At 47.4% G+C, this 9,198-nt stretch overlaps 1 long non-coding RNA gene across 3 annotated transcripts; it reads left to right on the top strand.

Annotated features, from left to right (window-relative positions):
• Position 1: 1 nt before the first annotated feature.
• Positions 2-8,812, top strand: LOC310842114. 3 transcript variants are annotated; one of them, XR_014562881.1, is made up of 4 exons: positions 1,156-1,308; positions 3,030-3,094; positions 4,347-4,476; positions 8,590-8,812. It is a non-coding gene; the product is annotated as an uncharacterized lncRNA (long non-coding RNA). The 3 variants fall into 3 exon arrangements; XR_014562880.1 differs by lacking the exons at positions 1,156-1,308; positions 3,030-3,094 and adding an exon at positions 2-200; XR_014562882.1 differs by lacking the exon at positions 1,156-1,308 and having other exon boundaries at positions 2,755-3,094.
• Positions 8,813-9,198: the final 386 nt, after the last annotated feature.

Below are 9,198 nucleotides of genomic sequence, written 5' to 3' on the forward strand. Positions count from 1 at the left end.
GGGTGCTAATCCACACTTGGCCATGAAACTTACTAGATGACTTTAGGCCATGCACATTCTCTACCAGAGCTACTGTGTCATGGTGATGAGAAGTGAGGGCTGCAGAGATCCAGGTTGCAATCTCTGCCCAGCCATGAAGCACATTGGGGTGACCTTGGGACAGTCGCCATCTCTCAACCCAGGCAGCACACTCTGTTGTTGTGAGGATAACAACTGGGGATTAGCCATGTACAGTGACTTGAGTCCAGTGGGGGAAAGGCGCAATGAATTTGTCGGAAGCTGCCCTGAGACGTTCTGCCCAGATGCTGAGGTCCAGCGCCAAGGGCCTTGTGGTGGTTCCCTCATTGTGAGAAGCAAAGCTACAGGGAACCAGGCAGAGGGCCTTCTCAGTAGTGGTGCCCGCCCTGTTTAACGCCCTTCCAGCAGATGTCAAAGAGATAAACAACTACCTGACATTCAGAAGACATCTTAAGGCAGCCCTGTTCAGGGAAGTTTTTAACGTGTGATATTTTACTGTATTTTTGGTTTCTATGGAAGCCGCCCAAAGTGGCTGGGGAGGCCCAGCCAGATGGGCGGGGTATAAATAATAAATTATTATTATTATTATTATTATTATTATTATTATTATTATTATTATTACTACTACTACTACTATTACTGAGAGGCTGGGGCAACCCAGTCAGATGGGTGGGATACAAATAATTAAGTAGTAGTAGTAGAGGGACATGGGTGGCGCTGTGGGTTAAACCACAGAGCCTAGGACTTGCCGATCAGAAGGTTGGCGGTTCGAATCCCCACGACGGGATGAACTCCTGTTGCTCGGTAACTGCTCCTGCCAACCTAGCAGTTCAAAAGCACGGTCAAAGTGCAAGTAGATCAATAGGTACCACTCCGGCGGGAAGGTAAACGGTATTTCTGTGCGCTGCTCTGGTTCGCCAGAAGCGGCTTAGTCCTGCTGGCCACATGACCCGGAAGCTGTACGCCGGCTCCCTCGGCCAATAAAGCAAGATGAGGGCCGCAACCCCAGAGTCGGCCACGACTGGACCTAATGGTCAGGGGTCCCTTTACCTTTACCTAGTAGTTGTAGTAATTAGGTTTATCTCATGAAGTTAAAATGGGGTCAGCAGGAGAGGGCTTACTTCGTAGGAGGTGCAGTATATCTGTAACTCTTACTATAGAATAAAATTGTAAGTCGGCGTCACTCTGTTTTCATTGGCTGCTTTCTGAAGGTCCTAAAGGCAAGAGTGGGATGAGGATGCTCTGAGAAAACAGTGTGACAATGCAGAATTGGGAGAGAAGCAAATGAGGGTAGGTTGCTACGACCTTTTTTAGCCCTCTGGTGATTGGCAGGAGGAAAAGAGAAGGAACGTGGGAGGGCAGGTGGACCTCACTAGGGGGCATTTGGAGGGGGAGAGAGGGAGAGAGGTGTGTGGTAATGTTAGGTCCCCAATGATGGTGACGTAGGGCAGAAGAGGAGGAACTGGGGAGGTAGCAGGTGGAAGGGGCTGGGGGTAAAGGGTGCATTTGCAGTGCTGTGGATGAGCAAGATGGAACACTGGGATGAAAGAAAGGGGTTGTGGGTCAGGGGGACGGAGATTCTGGAGGGTAGTGATGTTTGTGGTAAGTGGCTGAAGGAGGTTGAAAGGAAAGTCTGGAATGGAAGGAGAGTGTTTATGACACTTTTAGGCAATGCTTAGCTAAATGGACTCAATATGAGGTAGCTTCCTATCTTCTAAAACACACACCCTACCTCTGGAATCCTTTGGAAAAAGATGGTGGGTCTCAAACACCCAGAGATGGAAACCCTCCCATAGTAACTTGATATATTTCAGATATCATTGTTGGAAAGGATATTGGAGGCAGCCTGGTCCAACCTTAAGCTCAGGGAAGAATCTCCAGCACAGGTTGGAACTGCAGCATCATTAAGAGATGACTATTCAGCCTCTGCTTATACCTCTTGGGCTTGCCGATCAGGTCAGCGGTTCAAATCCCCGTGACGAGGTGAGGTCCTGTTGCTCTGCCCCAGCTCTTGCCAATCTAGCAGCTCAAAAGCACACCAGTGCAGGTAGATAAATAGGTACCGCTGCGGCGGGAAGGTAAATGGAGTTTCTGTGCTCTATGGTTTCGGTTACAGTGTTCCATTGCACTAAAAGCAGTTTAGTTATGCTGGCCACATGACCTGGAAAGCTGTCTGTGGGCAAACACCTTCTCCCTCAGCCTGAAAGCGAGATGAGAGCTGCAACCCCACAGTCGCCTTTGACTGGACTTAACCATCCAAAGGTCCTTTACCTTTTACCTTTTACCTATACCTCTAGTAGAGAAGACCTCCCACATCAGACTGATCAACACAAAACCTCCTTTCATGTAGAATACTAGCTTTCAGAAAGGAAGGCTACAGAATGATGGGAACTGTAGCCACATTGGCTACTCCAGGTTTTGGAAGTCTTGAAAAACACTAAAGCATTCTGCAGCAGCCAATTATCTGTTTTTCTCTTTGGCTTGATGGTATTCCAATCTCTGGATTAATTTGTAGTTTGAAACCCCCTTTGCTTCATCTTCAAAGTGCCTAATGTACACTATGAGCCTATTCATTTTTTCAGTTTGTGTTTTAAATCTCCAAACTTTTTTTGTTGTTGCTACACTGTATATTCCTGCTCTATTGCTTGCTTTAAATACTTATATATAAAAATGGAAAAAAAACCTCCACATTGTCCTAAGATAGGAAGGCAGTTTTTGTTTTGTAAGAATGAGGAAATGCTGAGAGAGAAAAGAGGCAACTTGAAACGGTCGTTAACGTTTGTGGTCTGTAGCTGGGATGCTGTCTTTGTGGAAACTGCTCTGACTGACAGACTGTAGCAATACCTTTCCAACGGCCTTTGATTTCGGCAAGTTTCCCTTCAACTGCTCCCGGTGTCACAACATCCCAAGGATCCTACAAATATCGAAAGCTCCGTCTTGCCCTGGAAACCTTTGAGACTTGGCCTTGCTTGTAAGACTGCATCCAGCTTTCCCACATTGCTCCATCCCAGCTGAGTCATGAAGATCCTCCAGTTGTGCCTGGCAGTTCTCTCTTTGCTGCTCCTGTCTTCCTCAGGTAAGGGAGAGGGACACTTGTCAGCCAATGGTGGGGTGGAAGGGGAAGAGGAATCAAGATGTTGTTCTTTTGGCCCTGCAAAGGGAACAAGCATTTCCTTCTAACTTTTATACCATAGAAGGAAACTGGCTTGGTCCTTCCATCAGAAATGGGTTTCTCCAGAAGCTGCACCCTGCACCATGCGCTGCAACTCCCATTGCACACTTGCGCAGAACTGTAGCAGCTTGTGTTCCGTTTCGAGATTTCTAAACTGTTAAGCAGCTTACAAATGCTTTTAAATAAATAAAATAAATAAAAATAGCTAGAGATGTTTCCTTAATGGACACTGACAGCCAGAAGATACTTGCTTGAATGAGCACCGGTGGCCTTCTAGCTAAATTTCAGGCAGAGGCATGGCCCAGTCAGTGGCCTACCTGGCTCAGTACAGTCTACACAGACTGGCAGTGGCTCTCTGGGATGCTAGGCAAGAATCTCTCCAAACCCTCCTTGGAGATGATGAGTTGGTGCTTGGCTGTTCCACTGAAGAGGGAAAATACTTGCTCTCTGCTGCCCCAGAGGGCAGGACTATTTGGATCAAGTTATGCATAGATTTCAGTTGAACATTAGAAAAACCTTCTTGATTATAAGAGCAGCTGTGGTGGGCTCTCGCTCACTGAAGAGCCATCTGTTGGGGGACGCTCACATTCTGGATTCTCTACATTGTTCACAGGGTGGAGTAGATGACCCAGTGACACCCTCCATCCTCTCCTATAAACCAATAGGAAACTCAGTCGGAATCCTGGTTTCCATGTGGGCAAAACAACGCCATCCTTGCACAAAAGGGATGCTTGGGGGAGGACCTCAAGTACAGCAGATATTCAAAAAAATCTTAAGGGTGAGGGACTCTTCTCCCACCCAAAAAAGTAGCCCACAGACTAATGAGGCCCATTGTCTATTTGTGGGGGTGGGGACTGGAGAGGAGGGCGCATGGAATGGTGTACCATGGATGAAGCCATGGCCAGCTGAGACCATGAAAAGGAGCACTCTGAACTATAAGCACTTCATTGAAGGTCACATTTCTGATGAAGTGATTCTAAAACAGGAATGGGGAGCAACTTCAGCTAATGGCTGAGAGGTGCTGGGAGTGGAACACCCCAACATCCAGAGAGTCACGGAATCCCCCATTCCTGAACTTGTGCCTCCCTTTCTTCCTCTTCTGAATTTCCTCTCCTCTCCCCAGTGGACAGTAACCTATTTTTCTTCCTCTGTGTAGGATCTGCCCAGCTATCACCAGTTAATGGTCATCAATGCAGAGCCTCCGGTGGTCGTTGCAGAATTAGAAGGTGTCGCGCACCCAACATTGAGTTTGGGAAATGTGGATGGCTGAGGAGATGTTGCATAAGGTAACTTCAGCTTACCAGACAAGAGTAGCCAGAATTTAAGTGTCATCAAAGTTTTTTTGATGCTTGCTAGACTTAACCAGAAGTTTCTTTAGATATCTGAAGGCAGCCCTGTTTAGGGAAGCTTTCAATGTTTAATAGAATATTTTATTTTAATATTTTGTTGGAAGCTGCCCAGAGTGGCTGCTGGGGAAACCCAGCCAGATGGGTGGGGTATAAATAATAAATTATTATTATTATTATTATTATTATTATTATTATTATTATTATTATTATGGTATTGTGTAAAGTATGCATGTTTGTATGCATTATTCTAAGATTTATAGTTGGCCCATCAAAAAGACATTCCCCAGGGCAATTTCCAAATGGCAATAAAATTTGATCCATACAGAAGAAGAAGAGAAGAAGAGTTTGGATTTGATATCCCACTTTATCACTACCCTAAGGAGTCTCAAAGCAGCTAACATTCTCCTTTCCCTTCCTCCCCCACAACAAACACTCTGTGAGGTGAGTGGGGCTGAGAGACTTCAGAGAAGTGTGACTCACCCAAGGTCACCCAGCAGCTGCATGTGGAGGAGCCGGGAATCGATACCAGTTCACCAGATTATGAGTCCACCGCTCTTAACCACTACACCAAAATATTAAAATGGTTTGTAGTGCAAGTGCTGTCTCTGGCAGCAATCCTAAATAGCTCCATAGATCTGTCCCATTTGCAAAGCCAAGATACAGTGGTACCTCTGGTTGCGAACGGGATCTGTTAAAAACAATTCCTCAGATAAAAAAAACAGCTAAAAGATTGTGGAGACCCGTCTATTGGGGGAAATATCTCCCTGTCCCACTAAACTCAATCTGGCAACCCCACCTGCCCAATTTCTTATCTGCAACCAGTGCGGGGTGCTGGCATAGTATATTGAGTTTATACCACTAGGAAATCTTGGAAATAACATCCTAAAACTTCCCCTTCTACTTTTTCTTTTAGGCCTATGATCTTAATTCTATTTTACCTACTCCCAATGCCCATATAACGGGACGCGGGTGGTGCTGTGGGTTAAACCACAGAGCCTAGGACTTGCCGATCAGAAGGTTGGTGGTTCGAATCCCCGTGATGGGGTGAGCTCCTGTTGCTCAGTCCCTGCTCCTGCCAACCTAGCAGTTCGAAAGCACATCAAAGTGCAAGTAGATAAATAGGTACCACTCTGGCGGGAAGGTAAACGGCGTTTCCGTGCACTGCTTTGATTCGCCGGAAGTGGCTTAGTCATGCTGGCCACATGACCCGGAAGCTGCAATCCGGCTCCCTCGGCCAATAAAGCGAGATGAGCACCGCAACCCCAGAGTCGGCCACGACTGGACCTAATGGTCAGGGGTCCCTTTACCCTTCACCTTTAATTCCCATATCTTCAATCTTCCACTTCCCATTCAGTTCTGTTTTGCTATTGTCCCAAGCTGAGGTGGGACCTGCCCTGCACTATATAAATGACCGCTCCCCACACCAAAATGTGGGGGCCCCTTTTGCACTGTCGCACACAGTCGTCCTCCCCCCCCCACCCGATCCCATGCGGCTCCCAGCAGTATAGCCTGGATATATCCCACCCCCAAGCTGAACGCCTGGAGGTAGCTGCCTGTCTCTGCCAGATACCCAATCCTGGCTGGGGGGGGGGGCGTTCCCAGGAGAGAGCTGGCCAGGTAAGGGGAGGGATCGACCAGCCCACACAACAGTGGGCGGAACTTACCTGGGAGTTCTCAGTCGGCTTCAGAGCTTCTCCCACCCTGCCCTCCCTTACTTAAGCCTTCTTTTGCAGGTTAACCTCTTCTTGACGAGTATGCAGGCGCTGCTACATTATGGTCGCTGTTGAAGGTCCGGAAAGGAATTTTCCTGCATTGGCAGGTTTTGCCTTTCCCGTAGTAAAACGTCACAACTTTGGCAGTTTCAGGTCTTGGGCGGAATCCTTTAGTTTATCTTCCCTATATGGGGGAAGGGCCCTGAATCGGTGACCCACGCCCCCCCCCTTGTGGCAGTGATCCAGGGTTCCTCATTAAAGGGGTTGTTTTGAGGGGAGGCATTGGCCATACGCCAAGAGGTTGTCATTGCTCTCCCCTCCGTCAGTGGCGAAATGGGGGGTGGGCTCTCTGCTTGAACAGACGTTCTCCAGAGCCAGCCCAATCCCCACATATTCTGGATAACCCTGATGCTCCCCAGATCCCCAGCCGGGGACTGGGAGGGATAAAGGCCCAATGCTTAAGCCAAGGTCTCCCTACATCTGAAGTTTTAATAATAATAATAATAATAATAATAATAATAATAATAATAATAATAATATATTATTTGTACCCCGCCCATCTGGCTGGGTTTCCCCAGCCACTCTGGTGGCTTCCAACAAAGATGAAAGATACACTAAAATGTCACATATTAAAAACTTCCCTGAACAGGGCTGCCTTCAGATGTCTTCTGAATGTCAGGTAGATGTTTATCGCTTTGACATCTGATGGGAGGGCGTTCCACAGGGCGGGTGCCACTACCGAGAAGGCCCTCTGCCTGGTTCCCTGTAACTTGGCCTCTCGCAGTGAGGGAACCGCCAGAAGGCCCTCGGAGCTGGACCTCAGTGTCCGGGCAGAACGATGGGGGAGGAGACGCTCCTTCAGATATACTGGACCGAGGCCGTTTAGGGATTTAAAGGTCAGCACCAACACTTTGAATTGTGCTCGGAAACATACTGGGAGCCAATGTAGGTCTTTCAAGACCGGTGTTATATGGTCTCGGCGGCCGCTCCCAGTCACCAGTCTAGCTGCCGCATTCTGGATTAGTTGTAGTTTCCGGGTCACCTTCAAAGGTAGCCCCACGTAGAGCGCATTGCAGTAGTCCAAGCGGGAGATAACCAGAGCATGTACCACTCTGGGGAGATAGTCTGCAGGCAGATAGGGTCTCAGCCTACATACCAGATGGAGCTGGTAAACAGCTGCCCTGGACACAGATTTGACCTGTGCCTCCATGGACAGCTGTGAATCCAAAATGACTCCCAGGCTGCGCACCTGGTCCTTCAGGGGCACAGTTACCCCATTCAGGACCAGGGAATCCTCCACACCTGCCCGCCTCCTGTCCCCCAAAAACAGTACTTCTGTCTTGTCAGGATTCAACCTCAATCTGTTAGCCGCCATCCATCCTCCAACCGCCTCCAGGCACTCACACAGGACCTTCACCGCCTTCACTGGTTCTGATTTAAAAGAGAGGTAGAGCTGGGTATCATCCGCATACTGATGAACACCCAGCCCAAACCTCATAAAGTTTTCATAAAGTTGTGACCAAATTTTAATCCCATAACATGTTGTCTTGAGACATTATTCCACGCGAGTGTTGCCCGGGGTCGGGGGGGTCTCCAACTGTCCATGCAATAGATACCAAAAAACCAATATCTTCTTGTCTCAAAGTTCATTGTCAGTAAAGGTAAAGGGACCTTCAGAAAGCAGCCAATGAAAACAGAGTGACGCCGACTTACAATTTTATTCTATAGTAAGAGTTACAGATATACTGCACCTCCTACGAAGTAAGCCCTCTCCTGCTGACCCCATTTTAACTTCATGAGATAAACCTAATTACTACAACTACTAGGTAAAGGTAAAGGGACCCCTGACCATTAGGTCCAGTCGTGGCCGACTCTGGGGTTGCGGCTCTCATCTCTCTTTATTGGCCGAGGGAGCTGGCGTACAGCTTCCGGGTCATGTGGCCAGCATGACTAAGCCGCTTCTGGCGAACCAGAGCAGCACACCGAAACGCCATTTGCCTTCCCGCTGGAGTGGTACCTATTTATCTACTTGCACTTTGATGTGCTTTCAAACTGCTAGGTTGGCAGGAGCAGGGACCGAGCAACGGGAGCTAACCCTGTCGTGGGGATTCGAACCACCGACCTTCTGGTTGGCAAGCCCTAGGCTCTGTGGTTTAACCCACAGCGCCACCTGCGTCCCATTTCCTTTCAGTACTTTCCTGTAATTGTTTTCGCTCATTGATTCCCCGTACCATCAGTTCATATTCTTCTGAGTGCTTCACATTCCTTTACTCTCTTTTCAATTTCGACATCTGATTCTAGGTGAAATGGGAGTAACTCTGGTATTTTTCTTTTCCAGATATCTCAGGAAGGAATGATTGCTGCCTGCTTACCCAGGATCCTTTGAAAAATGGGAGATGTTCCCTCACCTTGAGAGCCACTGGATCCTGCTTAATCCCTTGCTGAAGATGACTTCTGCTTATTCCCCAAAGCATCCAAATAAAAATTAATAAATGAAGACTTCAGAAAAATTCGATCAATTGTATGAGCTTCTTCCTTGCAATAAAAACAAAATAAAACACTCCATCCCCTCTGTTTCCGATTTTCAGGTATGAGTGCTGTTGCTTTTGAAGCCAAAATGGCACTTTTCACAGGACTGAATGACAAGGAGGAGAAGAAAGGAGGAGGGAATGGGAATTAAGGAGAAGCAATTTTATTCAGTTACAGATAGGTAGCCGTGTTGGTCTGCCATAGTCAAAACAAAAAAAAAAAATCCTTCCAGTAGCACCTTAAAGACCAACTAAGTTAGTTCTTGGTATGAGCTTGGTATGAGCTGTATCTGAAGAAGTGTGCATGCACACGAAAGTTCATACCACAAACTAACTTAGTTGGTCTTTAAGGTGCTACTGGAAGGATTTTTTTGTTTGTTTGTTTCAATTTTATTCAGTTCACTTTTAAAGGCAATTCA

This window comes from Podarcis gaigeae (assembly GCF_964106915.1).
Source record: "Podarcis gaigeae genome assembly, chromosome: 3".
Taxonomy (NCBI): domain Eukaryota; kingdom Metazoa; phylum Chordata; class Lepidosauria; order Squamata; family Lacertidae; genus Podarcis; species Podarcis gaigeae.